The following is an 18408-nucleotide window of genomic DNA, read 5'->3' as shown; positions in this document are numbered from 1 at the left end:
TGCCGTCACGACATGTGCCCCTCAGGAGCCTGCCCCCAGCCTTGCAGCAGCCAATGGCCTTACTTTGAGGCGGAGCAGCAGGGCGGGCAGGGGCCACCCAAAGATGGCCAAGGCATCGACCTAGCCGGCCAAATAGCCGAATGTGTGGCCAGTTGTGTTTGTTTTTTGAGGCCGAGAATTGGATGTTTGTTTTTTGAGGCCGAGAATTGGATGTTTGTTTTTTGAGGCCGAGGATGTGATGTTTGTTTTTTACGAAGGCCGAGGATGACGGCCATTTTAGTTGCACTGTTTTGTTAATCCTCTCCAGGTTGTGGGAGCGAGTAATGTGTTTGATTGTTTTTTGGGGGTTTCGTCTGTTTTTGGTTTTCATGTGGGAAGGGCCCAGAGTTTTTACAATAAAGCATTTTATTTATTCACATTGTCCATGTTTGATCTTTGAAGTGTTTGTTGCCTTAACCGGCTGAGGGCTTGCGGAGCAGCTGCAATCATGTTCTATCATTGGCACAAGCCATTCCCTGACAGGGGGCCTAGAAGTGACGTTCAATAAGCCGCCGACGGGCGGCCCTTGGACCTTGTGCGTCCCTCCTGGGCTGGTACTCCTCGTCCTCGTCGTCCTCATGCTCCTCCTGCTCCTCCTCCTGAGGTGGTGGTCCAACGTGAGGTGGCAGTGCCTGAGTCCTGCGGATAGCCAGGTTGTGCAGCATGCAGCAAACGATGACGAATTGGGAGACTCGATCCTGCGAATACTGGAGGGCTCCCCCGGAGCGATCGAGACAGCAGAACCGTTGCTTGAGCACGCCGATTGTTTGTTCTATGAGGTTCCTCATCGCTTGATGGCTCTCGTTGTATGCCTCTTCAGCAGGGGTCGTGGGCGCGCGGAGCGGGGTCATGAGCCAGGTACACAAAGGATAGCCTTTGTCCACAATAAGCCATCCTCTTGGGGGAGGCTGTGCCTGGAACATGTCAGCCGCAGTTGTCTGTCACAGGATAAAGGCATCGTGGCTGCTGCCTGGAAAGCGGGCATTGACAGCTAGGATGCGCTGCCTGTGGTCACACACCAGCTGTACATTGAGGGAATGGTAGCCCTTCCGGTTGCGGTACTCCTCGGCATGCTCAAGAGGTGCCCGCAAAGCCACATGCGTGCAGTCAATGGCGCCCTGCACCATGGGGAAGCCCGCTATTCTTGCAAACCCCACTGCACGCTGCTGCTGCTTGTCCAGGGTCATGGGGAAGGAGATGAATTGATGTCTCCTTCTGAAAAGGGCTTCGGTCACCTGGCGGATGCAGCAATGCACGGCGAACTGGGAGATGTTAGCGATGTCCCCAGTAGCGGATTGGAAGGAGCTGGAGGCATAGAAGTTGAGAGCCGCCGTCACTTTCACTGCCACCGACAGAGACGTCCTGTGCATCAGCTGTGGCTGCAGATCTCTCTGAAGCAGCCGGCAGATGTCTGCAACCACCTCCCTTCGGAATCGCAGCCTCCTAACACACATCGCGGCAGACATGGTCAGATAGGAGGTCTGCTGGCGGTATACCCTGCGTGGGTAAGGCCTCAGTTGGCGACGCCTGTTGCCCCCTCTGCATCTAGCCAGGGCTGCCACTCTCTCACGGCGTCTGTAAGCCCTTCTGGCATAAGGCTGAAATTCTGCGTTGCCACCCAATGCAGCCCCCATTATATGCTGGCAAACACTGAGCTCTGAATGAGGCAAAGATAATTGGTAAGCTCTGGCCTGAGCCAAAAATACCTGTCCAAGTGTTGGTCCAAACCAGTAAACTCTCCTCCTTGGTCTCTGTCCAAAAAACCGTTGCTCAAGAGTGAATGCTGCAAAATGGCTGGCCTTTATACTGCTGGGTAAGTGCCCTTTAATTTGCGCTCCCCGCGGCCCGGCTGGCCTGTGTACCGTTCCACTTCACAGTCGCTCGGGCCGCCCGGCGCACAATGGGCCGGCGCGAGTGAAGTTCCGGTTTGGGGCGCACAAAGGGCGTTGCACTATTAAATGACGTCATGATCTGCGCGCGCAGCAGGGCGCGCGCTAAGACTTTGCGCCGGCGCTAAATGTGTCCTGAAGTTGGGGAGAGGCGCAGATCGCGCTGCGCCCGGGTGATAAGCGCCTAGCGCTCGAGATCTACTCCCCCTAAGGCGCTAACGGCTGGCGCGCCCAACTGAATTTCTAGGCCAAAGGCTTGCATTTCAACAGTGTGTTTCAGGACATCAGGATGTCAAGACGTCCCAAAGCGCTTTAAAACAATGAAGTACTTTTGAATTGTGGACACTGTTGTAATGTAGGAAATGCGGCAGCCAATTTGCGCACAGCAAGCTCCCCCAAACAGCAATGTGATAATGACGAGATAATTATTTCTTATTGATTTTGATTGAGGGATAAATACTGCTCAGGACACCGGGCATAACTCCCCTGCTTTTCCTCAAAATAGTGCCATGGGATCTTTTTGTCCACCTGGGAAAGCAGACGGGGGCCTCGGAATAATGTCTCATCCGAAAGACAGGACATCTGAAAGTGCAGTACTCCCTCAGCCCTGCACTGCAGTGTAAGCTTAGGTTTATCTGCATAGGTTTCTGGAGTGTGCACTTGAACCCACAACCTTCTGACACAGAGGGCGAGTGTGCTACCCACTGAGCCACAGCGGAAACATTACTTGGTAAGGCTGTCAAGGGATATTGCACAAAGACTGCAAATTGGATTTGAGCTACAGATCGGCCATCATCTAATTGAATGATGGAACAGGCTGGAGGAGCTGAATGGCCTCCTCCTGTTCCTTTACGCACTGAGCCATTGGGATGAGGACACAGAGACCCGGCTGGAAAGGGCCCATGTGAGGCCTCTGGTGAGAACAGTGGAATAGCGCTCAGAATGTATCTGTCGAGGGTCACACATGTCGATTCGACACGTGGGTTACATATAGGAAAGAAACTGCTGAGTGAAGAACTGAACCCGGCCAGAGTCAGCACCTTCAGGGGAGGAGAGGGGTGGGGGGAACCAGTGAGTATAGAACTGAACCCAGCCAGAGTCAGCACCTTCAGGAGAGGAGAGGGAGGGGAACCAATGAGTGTGGAACTGAACCCAGGCAGAGTCAGCACCTTAAGGGGAGGAAAGTGAGGGGAACGATAAGAACATAAGAAATAAGTGTAGGACTAGGCCATAGGGCCCCTGAAGCCTGCTCTGCCATTCAATAAGATCATAGCTGATCATCTGCCTTAACGCCACTTTCCCGTTCGATCTCCGGATCCCTTGATTCCTCATGAGTCCAAAAATCTATCTATCTCAGCCTTGAATATACTCAAATACTCAGCATTCGCAGCCCTCTGGGGCAGAGAATTCCATAGATTCACAACCCTCTGAGTGAAGAAATGCCTCCTTATCTCAGTCTTATTTGGCCTACCCCTTATCCTGAGACTATGTGCCCTAGTTCTAGACACTCCAGCCAGGGGAAACAACTTCTCAGCTTCTACCCTGTCAATCCCCTCCAGATTCTTGTATGTTTCAATGAGATCAGCTCTCATTTTTCTAAACGTCAGAGAATATAAGCTCATTCTACACATTCTCTCATCATATGACAGCCCTCTCATCCCAGGAATTAATCTAGTGAACCTTCGTTGCACCGCCGCAAATGCAAATATATCCTTCCTTAGATAAGGGGACCAAAACCGTGCACAGTACTCCAGGTGTGGTCGCACCAAGGCCCTGTTCAATTGTAGCAAAACCTCCTTACATTTATACTCCAACCACCTTGTAAAAATATGAGTGTAGAACTGAACGCAGCCAGGGTCAGCCCCATCAGATGAGGAGAGAGAGGAGAACAAGTGAGTGCAGAACTGAACACAGTCAGAGTCAGCACCTTCAGGGGGAGCGAGGGAGGGGAACCAGTGAGTGTAGAACTGAATCCAGCCAGAGTCAGTACCTTCAGGGGAGGAGAAGGAGGGGAACCAATGAGTGTGGAACTGAACCCAGCCACAGAATGTTAAAGAATTTGATAGGGTAGAAAGCAAGAAAAATATTTCTTCTGGCTGTGGAGTCCAGGACAACGGGGCTTATATTAGATTTGAAGTTTGGCAGTTCAGGGTTGATGCCAGAACCCACTTCTTCACACAAAGTGTAGTCTAAATCTGGAACTCACTATAATCCTCCAGCTGGTTTACGACATTTCGAAGTTGTGTTTCATCTGCACATTTTGAAATTATGGCTCCTACGTACAAGTTATTAATATTTATCAAACAGAGCAGTTGGCCCCTGGGGTCAACACTATATACTTTCCTCTAGTCTGAAAAATACCCGTTCACCACTACTACTCCATTCTGTCCCTTACCAATGTTGTATCCATGCTGGCACTGCCTCATTAATCCCATGGGCTGCCATTTTGCTCACAAGTCTATTACATGGCACTTTATCAAACACCTTTTGAAAGTCCATATACACACTAACTGCACTACTGCCATAAAACCCCTCTGCTATTTCATCGAATTACTCAAGCAAGTTTTTCGGACACGATTTGCCTTTTAAAAATCCGTGTTGGCTATCATTTATTAACCCATGTTCTTCCAAGTGACATTTAATGTTGTCCCGGATTTTTCTCACTAGAACTTTTCCTGCCTTCGATGTTCGTCTGACGGGCCTGCAGTTACGGTAAAATCCCTCTCCCCTTCCATGAACAGGGTGTAGCATTTGCAACCCGCCAGTCTTCTAGGAACTCTCCTATATCCAAGGAAGGTTGAAAAATTGTGGCCAGTGCATTTGCTATTTCCACCCTTACTCCACTCAACAACCTAGTATGCATCCCGTCCGAACCAGGTGACCTTTCTACTTTGTACACTGCCAACCCATTTTTCTATTTATATCCGATACAATTGCTCCACCCACCTCCTTCCCGTTACATTAGCATGGATTTACAAAAGGTAAATCGTGCTTGACTAAACTACTGGAATTTTCTGAGGATGTAACTGGTAAAATAGGTAAGTTAGAACCAGTGGACGTGGTGTATTTGGACTTCCAGAAGGCTTTCGATAAGGTCCCGCATAAAATATTAGCATGTAAAGTTAAGGCACATGGGATTGGGGGCAAGGTATTAACTTGGAAAGAGAACTGGTTGGCAGACAGAAAGCAAAGAGTTGGAATAAACACATCTTTTTCCGAGTGGCAGGCAGTGACTAGTGGGGTATCGCAGGCATCGGTCCATGGACCTCAGCTATTCACAATATACATTAATGATCTAGACAAGGGAACTAGATGTAATATCTCCAAATTTGCAGACGACACAAAGCTGGGTGGGAGTGTGCGCTGTGAGGTGGATGCCGAGAAACTCCAGGATCATTTGGGCAGGTTGGGTAATTGGGCCGAAGCATGGCAGATGCAATTTAACGTAAGTTTATCCACTTTGGTGTCAAAAACAGGAAGGCAGATTGTTATCTGAATGGCAATAGATTGGAAGAAGGGTAAGTGCAATGAGACCTCGGTGTCCTTGTGCACCAGTCGCTGAAGGTAAGCATGCAGGTGCAGCAGGTGGTTAAGAAGGCAAATGGTATGTTGGTTTTCGTAGCGAGGGTTTCATTACAGGAACAAGGATGTTTTGCTACAGTTGTACAGGGCCTTGGTGAGACCCCATCTTGAGTATTGTGTTCAGTTTTGGTCGCCTTATCTGAGGAAGGATGTTTTTGCCATGGGAGGAGTTCAGCGAAGATTCACCAGGCTGATACCTGGGATGGCAGGAATGACGTATGAGGAGAGATTGGGACGTTTGGGCTTGTACTCGCTGGAGTTTAGATGAATGAGAGGGGATCACATTGAAACTTATAAAATTCTGACAGGGCTGGACAGACTAGAGGCAGGAAGGATGTTCCCGATGGTCGGGGAGTCCAGAACCAGGGGTCACAGTTTAAGAATAAGGATAAGGGGTAGGCCATTTAGGACTGAAATGAGGAGGAATTTCTTCACCCAGAGAGTGGGAAACCTGTGGAATTCACTACCACAGAAGGCAGTAGAGGCCAATTAACTAAATATATTCAAGAAGGTGTTAGATATATTTCTTAAGGCTAAAGGGATCAAGGTGTATTGGGAGAAAGCAGGGACCGGGTACTGAATTTGGATGATCAGGCATGATCACATTGAAAGGCAGAGCAGGCTCGAGGGGCCGAATGGCCTACTCCTGCTCCTATCTGCTATATTTCTATGTGTTACCCTCTCTTGTGAAGACAGATTCAAATCAATCACATATTTTCTGAATTTAATGTAAGCATTTAATGAATTTAAATTATAATCAATTCTATAATTGTCCTGTTGTGGCGGAAACATAGAAACATAGAAGATAGGAGCAGTAGTAGGCCATTCGGCCTTTCGAGCCTGCTCTACCATTCAATGAGTTCATGGCTGATCATCCAAATTCAGTACCCTGTCCCTGCCTTCTCCCCATATCCCTTGATCCCTTTAGCCTCAAGAAATATATCCAACTCTTTCTTGAATATATTTAATGAACTGGCCTCCACCGCCCTATGTGGCAGAGAATTCCACAGGTTCACCACTCTCTGGGTGAAGAAATTCCTTCTCATTTCAGTCCTGAATGGCTTACCCCTTATCCTTAGACTATGACCCCTGGTTCTGGACTCCCCGGCCATCAGAAACATCCTTTCTGCATCTAGACTGTCCAGACCTGACAGAATTTTATAGGTTTCAATGAGATCCCCTCTCAATCTTCTAAATTCCAGTGAGTATAAGCCCAATTGACACAATCTCTCCTTGTACGTCATTCCTGCCATCCCAGGTAGTAGCCTGGTGAATCTTCGCTGCACTCCCTCCATGGCAAGAACGTCCTTCCTCAGGTAAGGCGACCAAAACTGCACACAATACTCAAGGTGCGGTGTCACCAAGGCCCTGTACAACTGCAGCAAGACATCCTTGTTCTTGTAATCGAACCCACTTGCTATGAAGGCCAACATACCATTTGCCTTCGTAACCGCCTGCTGCACCTGCATGCTTACCTTCAGCGACTGCTGCACAAGAACACCCAGGTCTCTTTGCACTACCCCTTCTCCCAATCTATTGCCATCAAATAATAATCTGCCTTCCTGCTTTTGCCACCAAAGTGGATAACCTCACATTTATCCACATTATAGTGCATTTGCCATGTTTCTGCCCAATCAACCAACCTGTCCAAATCGTACTGGAGTTTCATGACATCCTCCTCACAGCATACCCTCCCACCCAGCTTTGTGTCGTCTGCAAATTTGGAGATATTACATCCAATTCCCTCGTCCAGATCATTAATATACATTGTGAACAGCTGGGGTCCTAGGACCGATCCTTGCGGTACCCCACTAGTCACTGCCCGCCACTCGGAAAGTGACCCGTTTATTCCAACTCTTTGCTTTCTGTCCGCCAACCAGTTCTCTATCCAATCAATACCTTGCCCCCAATCCCATGTGCCTTAATTTTGCACGCTAACCTCTTATGCGGGACCTTATCGAAATCCTCCTGAAAGTCCAAATACACCACATCCACTGGTTCTCCCTTATCTATTTTACCAGTTACATCCTCAAAAAATTCCAGTGGATTAGTCAAGCATGATTTACCTTTTGTAAATCCATGTTGACTTTGTCCGATCATGTCACTGCTTTCCAAGTGCTCTGCTATTACATCTTTTTATAATGAACTCTAGCATTTTCCCCACTACCGATGTCAGGCTTACCGGTATATAATTCCCCGCATTTTCTCTGCCACCTTTTTTGAATAGTGGGGTAACATTAGCTACCCTCCAATCCATGGGTACTGTTCCAGAATCTATCGAGTTCTGGAAGATGACCAGCAATGCATCTACTATTTCTAGGGCCACTTCCTTAAGTACTCTGGGATGTAGATTATCAGGCCCTGGGGATTTATCGGCCTTCAGTCCCATCAATTTTCCTAACACAATTTCCCGACAAATACTGATTTCTTTCAGTTCCACCCTTTCATCAAACCCTATGTTCCGCGGTATTTCTGGGAGGTTATTTGTGTCCTCCTTTGTGAAGACAGAACCAAAATATGTATCACATAGGGACAGTAACACAATTCACAATGTATAGCCAATGTTGTTATCGCTCCACGTTATGTACTGAACTTGGTTGGGTTATTGGGGCAGGGTCCCTTTAAGAGTCGTCGATTGTGTGATGACGTCATAGCCCTGCGACGAGGCCGAGTCCCTCAGTCCATTCAGAGAGTTAATAAAGCTAACATGCATTTTTCTTTGCTGCTACGAAAGTCTCGCAATCTGTTGATTTCCAGCAACTCCTACATTAGTGACCCCGTTTCTCTTTTGGACGTTTCCAAAGACTTTATCTGAGATGGCGACGAACGCGTTTCTCTCAAATTACCAGAGTATTGGGAACGACAGGCTGCTGCTTGGTTCACCCATGCCGAGGCTCAGTTTGCTCTCCGGGACATCACCGCGGATGACACGAAGTATTATTAAGTCGTCTCTGCTCTTGGCAGCTCTACTGCGGCCAGAGTCATGAGCCTGCTCAAGGACCCCCCGGAGCACCACAAATTTGCAATGCTGAGAACGCACCTCCTAGAGAATTTTGGACTAACTGAACCCGAGCACGCATGCCAGCTTCTCTCTCTACCCAGGCTTGGCGACTCCAAGCCCACAGAACTGATGGACGACATGTTAACCCTCCTGGGCAAGCACAAGCCGTGCTTCCTCTTCAGAGAACTGTTCCTACAACAGCTGCCAGGGCAGGTATGGTCCGCTTTAGCCAACTCTCATACTAGTGATTTCCACGACCTGGCCAAGGAGGCCGACAAATTTTTCTCCGCCGGGCAACAGTACTGCACGGCCCTGTGGGGCTCTGCCCCCACCACCACAGCCCAACGGCGGCAGCCCCCAAGCATGTGATTCTACCATGCGCAGTTTGGCCCCAAAGCTAAGAAGTGCCAGCCCCCGTGCAGCTTTACCGCGTCGGGAAATGCGAAGGCCCACTCATTAGCTACCATGGCTGTCGGCCATTCAGATAATCTGTTATTCATTACGGATACTGAATCTGGACGTCGTTTCCTCTGTGACACGGGTGCCCAGGTGAGCATCCTGCCTGCATCAACCATAGACATACAGGGGGGAACCACGGCCCCGCCCTCGCAGCCTCCAATGGCAGTTCCATCCGTACCTTTGGGAAACGGAGCATGGCGCTGTGTTTTGGCGGACAGCATTTCGCTTGGGACATTTGTTACAGCAAAAGTGTCCACCCCAATTCTCGGCGCTGACTTCCTCGGCGCCAATGGCCTTTTTGTGGACATGAAGAACTGACGTCTCGTCAACGCTGAGACTTTCAGTTCGCTCCCGTGTTCGCTCAGTGGTCCAAACAGTTTTCCCGCCTCCTCGCCGGGTTCCCGGACCTCACAAAGCACACTTTCTCATCCGGCACCACCAAGCATGGGGTAGACCACCATATCCCGACCACCGGTCCGCCTGTCTACGCCCGTGCTCGGCACCTCGACCCGGGGAAACTCGCCATCGCTAAAGCCGAGTACGACACGATGGAGCACCTTGGCATCATTCACTGGTCGAACAGTCCATGGGCCTCGCCCCTCCACATTGCACCACAACCAGGTGGCGGTTGGCACATTTGTGGTGATTACCGATGCCTCAACGATGCTATGACCCCCGTCCGCTACCCGATTCCACACATCCAGGACTTTTCCACCCGCCTGGCCGGGAAAGTTGTTTTCTCTAAAGTGGACCTCGTTCGGGGTTACCACCATGTCCCCGTCCGGCCGCAGGACGTTCCGAACATCGCAGTGATCACCCTGTTTGGGCTGTTCAAATTCCTCCGCATGCCATTCGGTCTCAGAAACGCCACACAGGCTTTTCAACGCCTAATGGACACTGTGTTACAGGACCTGCCATTCCTGTTCATCTACCTGGATGACATTCTCATTGCCAGCACCTCCAGGGCGGACCATGTGTCCCAACTCCGGACTTTCTTCGAACGCCTCAGCCAGCATGGCCTAATCGTCAATCCGGCCAAGTGCCAGTTCGGGCTGTCCTCAATCGACTTTCTTGGGCACCACATTATGAAGGACAGGGCAGTGCCACTGCCGTCGAAAGTGTAGGCTGTGAATGATTTTCTGTGACCCCTCACCGTGAAGGCCCTGCAGGAGTTTTTGGGCATGGTGAACTTTTATCATCGCTTCATTCCCCGGGCAGCCCAGCTGATGCGGCCCCTTTATGAGGCCCTGAAAGGCAAGCCCACCAAGCTCGCCGTTGACTGGTCGGATGAGATGGCCAATTATGTCACGGACACAAAAAGGGCCCTGGCTAATGCAACCATGCTGGCGCATCCGTTGCCCAATGCGCTGATCGCTCTCACCACTGACACGTGGACTATGCTGTCGTCGCCGCCCATGAACAGTGGGTCAATGGCACCAGGCAGCCGCTCGCCTTCTTCAGCCGGCAGCTCCGCCCCAACGAGCGGAAGTACAGCACCTTCGATCGCGAGCTTCTCGGCCTCTACCTCGCCATACGACACTTTCGTTTCCTGCTGGAGACCCGCCCGTTCATGGCATTCGTGGAGCACGAGCCGTTGACCTTCGCCATGGCCAAAGTTTCCGAGCCATGGTCGGCCCATCAGCAGTGGCAGCTTTCCTTCGTGTCTGAGTTCACGATGGACATCCAGCATGTGGCATAGTGGTTAGCACTGTTGCCTCACAGCGCCAAGGACCCGGGTTCAAATCCGGCCTCGGGTGACTGTCTGTGTGGAGTTTGCACATTCTCCCCGTGTTTGCGTGGGTTTCCTCCGGGTGCTCCGGTTTCCTCCCACAGTCCAAAGATGTGCGGGTTAGGTTGATTGGCCATGATAAAAAAAAATTGGCCCTTATTGTTAGGGGGGATTAAATACGTGGGGTTACGGGGTTACGGGGATAGGGCTTGGGTGGGATGGCTGTCGGTGTAGGGACCGGGTGCTAGGGTTTGGATGATCAGCCATGATCTCCTTGAATGGCGGGGCAGGCTCGAAGGGCGGAATGGCCTACTCCTGCTCCTAGTTTCTATGTTTCTATGTTTCTATGAAAGACAACCCCGTCGCCGACTGTCTCTCCTGGGCCATCGCCAGTGCCGTACACCTCGGCATCAACTGCACCCGCATGGCAGCCAACCAGGCCTCCAACCCGTACGTCCAGGCTTACAGGACGGCTGTCACGGGCCTTCAGTTAGTGGAGGTTGCATTTGACGATGCTGGCACCATGCTCCTGTTCGACGTCTCCGCTAGGCAGCCACGCCCCGTCGTGCCCGACGGGTGGAGATGGCAGGTTTTTGGCGCCGTCCAAGCATTTCCCACCTGGGCAGGAAGCCGTCACAGAAGCTGGTGGTGGCTAAGTTCGTCTGGTATGGGCTCAAGAAGGACATTCTCGACTGGGCCAATACCTGCGTGTTATGCCAGTGCTCAAAAGTGCATCGCCATACTAAGGCCCCGTTGGTGCCTTTCATGGTGCCCAAGAGGTGGTTCGACCATGTTAACGTGGACCTGGTGGGGCCCCTGCCGCCCTCCCGTGGGATCACCCACCTCCTCATGATGGTCGACAGAACCACCCGATGGCCAGAAGCTGTCCTGCTGTCATCAATAACGTCCGCCGATGTGGCTCAGGCATTCATCAACACTTGGGTCGCCCGGTTCAGCACCCATTCTGACGTCTCCTCCGACCAGGGGCCCCAGTTCACGTCAGAGCTCGGGAATGCTTTCGCCCAAGGCCTCGGGTTGAGGCTCCACTGCACCAGCGCATATCACCCTCAGGCTAACGGGCTGTGCGAACGGTTTCATAGCTCCACGAAGGCCGCGCTCTGGGCCAGACTTTGGGATGACAGCTGGATTGAGAGATCCCGTGGGTCATGCTGAGACTCAGGACCACCCCCAAGGAGGACCTCCAGTCCTTGTCCGCCGAGCTCGTCTACAGGCAGCCGCTGCTGGTTCCCGGGGATTTCGTCGCCAATGCCACGTGTGGTGTACATGCCTTTAAGAGCCCCTGTGTACTGTAATTCCGGTAATGGCCACTTGGGCTATATAAGCCTGTATAGTGTCTTGTATCTTTTAGTTCACCTCCAGACTTTGTTCAGTAAACACCTATTAAACCAACTCCTGCATTCAGTGTCTCCATTAACACACGGATACAACAGTGGCGACGAATTGGAAATGGACTTACCTGCAATTCGGCAGCACCTCAAGGAGATCGATTCCTCAGACGAAGGTCGAAGAAAAAAAAAAAGAAAAAACTGGTTTCACCAGCTAGCCGGGCTGGTGAAAGGTACTGCAATAACCCTTCCTGGGTGGTGGGCTGGGGCTCGATCGGCTGGCTCTGCAGCGGGGCTGAGCAGCAAAGGCAGAGACAAACAGAGACGGAGGGTGGAGCACTCGGGAGACGGCCAGCGCTGCAAATCAGGTCAGCGTTCGGTCCAAGCAGAGGGAGGGAAAAGTCCCAGAGAGTCCAGCGGGAACGAGTCTCCAACTATTAAAAATATCTGTATAAATAAAAACCGCGGAGAACAGCGTTGTCAGCAGCGGCAGCGGCGGGAAAGCGCGGGAGATGCCATTTTTTCTCGGCAGGGAAGAAAGGAAAGCGCGGGAGGTGCCATTTTTTTCCAGGATGCCTAAGACTGGCAATATTACTGCTTTTGATAGTGATGTAGAGGATTGGACCACTTATGTGGAAAGAATGGAGGTATATTGCACAGCGAATGAAATAGAGGATGATAAAAAGGCATCGGTACTTCTAAATCTAATGGGCGCAAGGACATACGGGCTGTTACAAAACTTAATCACTCCAGCCAAACTGATGGACAAGAATTTTAAGCAGATTGTTGATACCCTATAGGAGCACTTAAAGCCAACACCGCTGCTGATAGCGGAACGATTCAAATTCTTCAGGAGGAATCAGCACAAGAATGAAAGTAACGCTTATTACCTCACCAAATTAAGGAAGCTGTCAAAGCACTGCCAATTTGGGGCAGGACTGGCAGATTCTCTTCGAGACAAATTCGTCTGCGGTCTCCTAAGTGAAGGAACACAGAAAAGGCTACTTTCTGTGTAAGATTTAACACTGGACAATGCTTTCAGGGTGGCTGTATCATACGAAGCAGCAGCAAGGCCTGTACCAGTACAATCGACTGGTTTTCGGAATAGCATCAGCTCCAGCTATCTGGCAAAGAGCTATGGAGCAAGTCCTGCAAGGAATTCCGGGGACTCAATGCTACCTAGACGACATCCATGTAACAGGAGAAAACGACAACGAGCACCTTGCCAATTTGGAGCAGGTGCTCACTAGGCTGAGAGAACGGGGCCTACGAGCAAATCGCCACAAGTGCGAATTTTTCCAGAAACAAATATCATATTGTGGCCACATAATTAACGAAGAAGGGTTGCATAAGTCACCTGAAAAAATTGAAGCAGTCATAAAAGCCCCAGCACCTGAAAATGTCTCACAATTAAGGTCGTTCCTGGGATTGATAAATTACTATCATAAATTTTTACCGAACTTGTCAACTGTTCTGCACCCTCTTAACGAACTGCTACAAACGGGAGTAATTTGGAAATGGAGCGAAGAATGTAAACGTGCCTTCCATAAATGCAAAGGCTTGATCACGTCCAAGGAAGTTTTGGCTCATTACAACCCATCACTGCCAATCAGACTGGCGTGCGATGCATCCCCTTATGGCATAGGAGCGGTATTATCACATAGATTCCCTGATGGCTCGGAGCGGCCGATAGCTTTTGCGTCACGCTCATTGAACTAAGCTGAGCGTAACTATGCCCAGATCAACAGGGAAGCACTCAACCTGGTATGGGGAGTGAAGAAATTCAACCATTACCTACACGGACAAAAATTTACCTTGTTGACTGACCATCAACCCCTCGTCTCCATATTCAACCCTAAAAAGGGTGTTCCCATTATGACAGCGCAAAGGCTACAGAGGTGGTCCCTTTTCCTAGGGGAACACCAATATGACATAGAATTCAAAGGATCAAAACAGCATGGAAATGCAGCGGTTTATCGCATCTACCGTTGCCAATGGTAGAAGAGGCACCTACAGTGGACCCAGTGGAGATGTTCCACTCAACCATAGTGGAATGTCTACCAGTAACAAATTCTACCATTGAAAAGGAAACGAGAAATGACCCGACTCTCTCACGAGTCTATGATTTAATGGTGAAGGGATGGCCAGCACATGGCGAACGACTGTTGCCAGCATTCTCGCAAAGAAGAGAACAGCTGTCAGTGTGCCGAGGAACCTTGATGTGTGGATCCAGAGTGGTGATTCCACCCAAACTCCAGGATAAAGTGCTAAAGGAGCTTCACGAGGGGCATCTGGGTGGAGTGAAAATGAAGAACCTAGCCAGAGCGTTTTGTGTGGTGGCCAGGTATCGATGGAGACATCGAGAAAATGACCAAGGGCTGTCTAGGATGCCAGAAGGTCCAAAACGCCCCACCACAAGCCCATCTATATCCATGGGAGTGGCCCTCATCTCCATGGCAAAGGGTACACATCGACTTTGCTGGTCCATTTATGGACTCAATGTTCTTAATCGCGGTTGAAGCACACTCCAAGTGGCCGGAGGTAATAAAGATGTCCTCCACCACCACGGAAAAAAACATCACAGTATTAAGGACCATATTTGCCAGGAATGGGCTGCCTGAACAGATCTGTTCTGATAATGGACCGCAATTTGTGTCCGAAGAATTCAGGAAGTTTTAAAAATCAATGGGGTTAAGCACTACACGTCCGCCCCACACCATCCTGCCACCAATGGATTGACTGAAAGGTTTGTCCAGACCTTCAGGAAGGCCATAAAGGCCATGGGTAATGAAGACATAAATCTACAGCGTAAGGTAGATATCTTCTTGTTTGCATACAAAATGCAACACATGTGGTTACAAACCAAACTCCCGCCATGATGTTTTTCAATAGAAGACTAAGATGCCGGCTGGATTTGATCAAGCCAAACATCAGAAGGGACGTAGAGAACCGGCAATTTCAAGGCATGAATGAAAGGCCAACTAGAACCTTCCAGATAGGTCAACAAGATTTGGCCCGGGACTACCGTACCGAGAAATGGCAGCCTGGAACTATTTGCACACGACTAGGACCGCTGATGTATACCATGGACATTGGAGAAAGCATAATAAGGCACCATGCTGACCAGGTCATAGAGTCATCCGAAAAGGGACAACCTACACCACAACTCTATATGCCTAATGATGAAGCAGAGATACCCATAGTATCTACCTCCGATCCGGTGATACTGGAACCAGATGAACCCGACACTGGCATTCAAGCCGAAATGACCTTGCCAAAAGAACCTACTACACCACCGAAAACTACTACACGACCGAGGCATTATCAGGACCGAGTAAGGAAGACTCCAGAGAGACTGACTTATAATTGATTAACTGCAGCAAATGTGTAGATTATTGTTCTTGTAAACATGTTAATTAATGATTAATTAAAATGTTATGTACTGGTTGTCTAAAAGGGGAGGAATTGTGGTGTATGTGCCTTTAAGAGCCCCTGTGTACTGTAATGCCGGTAATGGCCACTTGGGCTATATAAGCCTGTATAGTGTCTTGTATCTTTTAGTTCACCTCCAGACTTTGTTCCGTAAACACCTGTTAAACCAACTCCTGCATTCCATGTCTCCATTAACACACGGATACAACACCATGGACCCTTGGTCTGCAGCCCGTCAGTGGTCCGCCCTCCTGGACAACGCCAAGGTTTTTGCGCCAGTGCCCACGTCGCAGCATGGTCTCCCTCAGTCCCATGTTCTGCCCGACCTTCGTGCGGTGGAATATGTTTTTGTCCACAACCACGCTCTTCACCCACCCTACAACAGCCCATTCCGTGTCCTGGAAGCCGTGGACAAGGCCTTCGTATTGGATGTCGGCGGTGAGCCGGACTACATTTCTGTGGACCATCTTAAGCCGGCACACCTGGATCTGGACCGACCTGTTGGGTTGGCTCAGCTCCCGTGGCAGGGCCGACCTCCGGCTTCTGCACCCTCAGCCCACCACCGAGCGCCCGGTGACCCTCCGGCCATCCCCGGTCCCCACCTCGGAATTAATGAGCCATTTCGGCCATGTGAGCCGGGCCCCTCAACGACTGACATTGCCAGTTCTAGTGAATTCTGGGGTGATGTATGTGGCAGAGACCACATAGGGACAGTAACACAATTCACAACGTGGAGCGATAACAACATTAGCTATACATTATGTACAGAACTTGGTTGGGTTATTGGGGCAGGGTCCCTTTAAGAGTCGTCGATTGTGTGATGACGTCATAGCCCTACGACGTGGCCGAGTCCCTCAGTCCATGCGGAGAGTTAATGAAGCTAACACGTGATTTTCTTTGCTGCTACGAAAGTCTCGCAATCTGTTGATTTCCAGCGACTCCTACACTGTATTATTAATGAATTTGTCTTTCCACCAACAAATATACACAACTCTCTAGTGACTGCACCTTGATGTGTTGGGAGGGCTTGAGGGCTACCCTGTCCCTGAAAGCTATGCTGACAGGAGTACACCGAAATAAATAAAGCATTTAAATTCATGAATTAAATAGCACAGAATTATGGTGGATTCAATACCAAAATGCATTCCTGGAGATGAAGGATTAGACAGCGGTATGTCCAAGATTACTGACGACACTGTTAGATAGCACAGATAGCTCAGTAAGTCGTGTAGATGGATTCAACACGGAGTGTAAAAAGGGCATAAAGATGGAAAAGATAAATTTCGAGTTGAATATGGCAATCGAAGGGAAGGTCAATAATTTGTGTTTTTTAGCTGCATTAAGAAAAAAAGGTGAAACGATGTATGGAGTGGGGCCACTGAAAGTGTGATCAGGAGAGGGCCTGATAACTGACGCTACACAGGCTGCACAAGGGCTAAATAAGAATTTTGCCTCAGTTTCTACCAAGGAGGGAAGGGGTAATTTATTTGATCAGGAAATGGGAACTAGAGGGTGTTTCAGGGCTAAGTCGTGGCACTATTCACATTACCGCCAGTGTAGTTGACGAACAGATGTACAATTTAAAGATGAATCAATCTCACGGGCCGGGGAAGATTCATCCGAGGATCCTTGTGGAGATAAGGGAGAACATTGCAGAAACTCGGGCATAAATTTGGGAGAAATTATTGAATGCTGCAGAGGTGCCGGGGACTGGAGAATGGCAGATGCTAAGTCTATGTTCTAGAAAGAAGGTGGCAAAAGTGACCCAGGAAACTACAGACCAGTGATTTCGGGCCCTTTGTGCATAAAGTCATGGAAACCCTGATTAAGGATAAGATCATGGAGCATCTGGATAGAAGTATCATCTTAAAATATAACCAGTGCCTGTTCATGAAGGGGAGGCCTTGCCAATCTAGTTCACCAGTTCTCTTTGAGAGTGTGATAAAGGAGCTCGACAGGGGTAAGGCAGTGTGTGAGGTGATCTTGGCTTCAGTCAGGCTTTTTATAAATGTAAGAAGTCACATAACACCAGGTTATTGTCCAACAGCTTTATTTGAAATCACTGATTTAAAATAAAGCTGTTGGACTATAACCTGGTGTTGTGTGACTTCTTACATTTGTTCACCCCAGTCCAACACCGGCACCTCCACACCAAGGCTTTTTATACACATCCTCTGGAAAGGATGTGCCTGAAAAGAAAGATCGTGAGAATCAGTGTGAATATTTTACAGGGGATGTTCACTGATAGAACCCAGAGGGTGGCAATACAGGGATTGCCAGGGGTATGGGATAATGTTACCAGTGGGTTCCACAGAGATCTGTTTGGACATCTGTTGCTTAATATCTTTATAAATCATCTGGAACTAGGAGTCACAACGTTTTCAGATGAAACAAAGCAGGTGCAGGTGGCAGACCGCAAAGCTGAAGAGGATAAGTTACAGGGGGATTTAAATACTTGGGAATTGGTCAGACAGGCGACAGGTGTCATTCAATGTAGAGCAAGGTAAAGTCTGTCACATGGAGGCAAGATATCCAGGAAGGGTCACTCACTCAATTGAAAATAATTTGCTATCCATGGAAAGTGAAAGAGATCTGTGGGTATTATTGACAATAAATTGAAGCTATCGGAACAATGAGTTAAGCAAATCAGACGTTGGGCTGGACAAAAAGGTCAATATTGAGCCGATATAGCGAGGCAATCCTGCCCCACTTTATAAATTATTGGTGCAACCGGGCTTAGAATACGGTGTACAGCTCTGGACACCACAGGGTATTGCAGCTATTGAACGGACACGGAAGAGATTGACCAGAGTTACTGGAGGATGGAGGGACTGGATTATGAAGAGCGATTATGTAAGTTCAGCAAGTTCTCACTGGAAAATAGAATGTCAAGAGGTGATATGATTGCTGTTTTTAGGCTTCTAAAGTGAA

The sequence above is a fragment of the Somniosus microcephalus genome, chromosome 4, assembly GCF_052327205.1.
Source record: "Somniosus microcephalus isolate GS21.2 chromosome 4, FLI_Smic_1.0, whole genome shotgun sequence".
Lineage (NCBI taxonomy): Eukaryota > Metazoa > Chordata > Chondrichthyes > Squaliformes > Somniosidae > Somniosus > Somniosus microcephalus.
The sequence above is the reverse complement of the archived record's forward strand: the minus strand, read 5'-3'. Positions refer to the sequence as shown.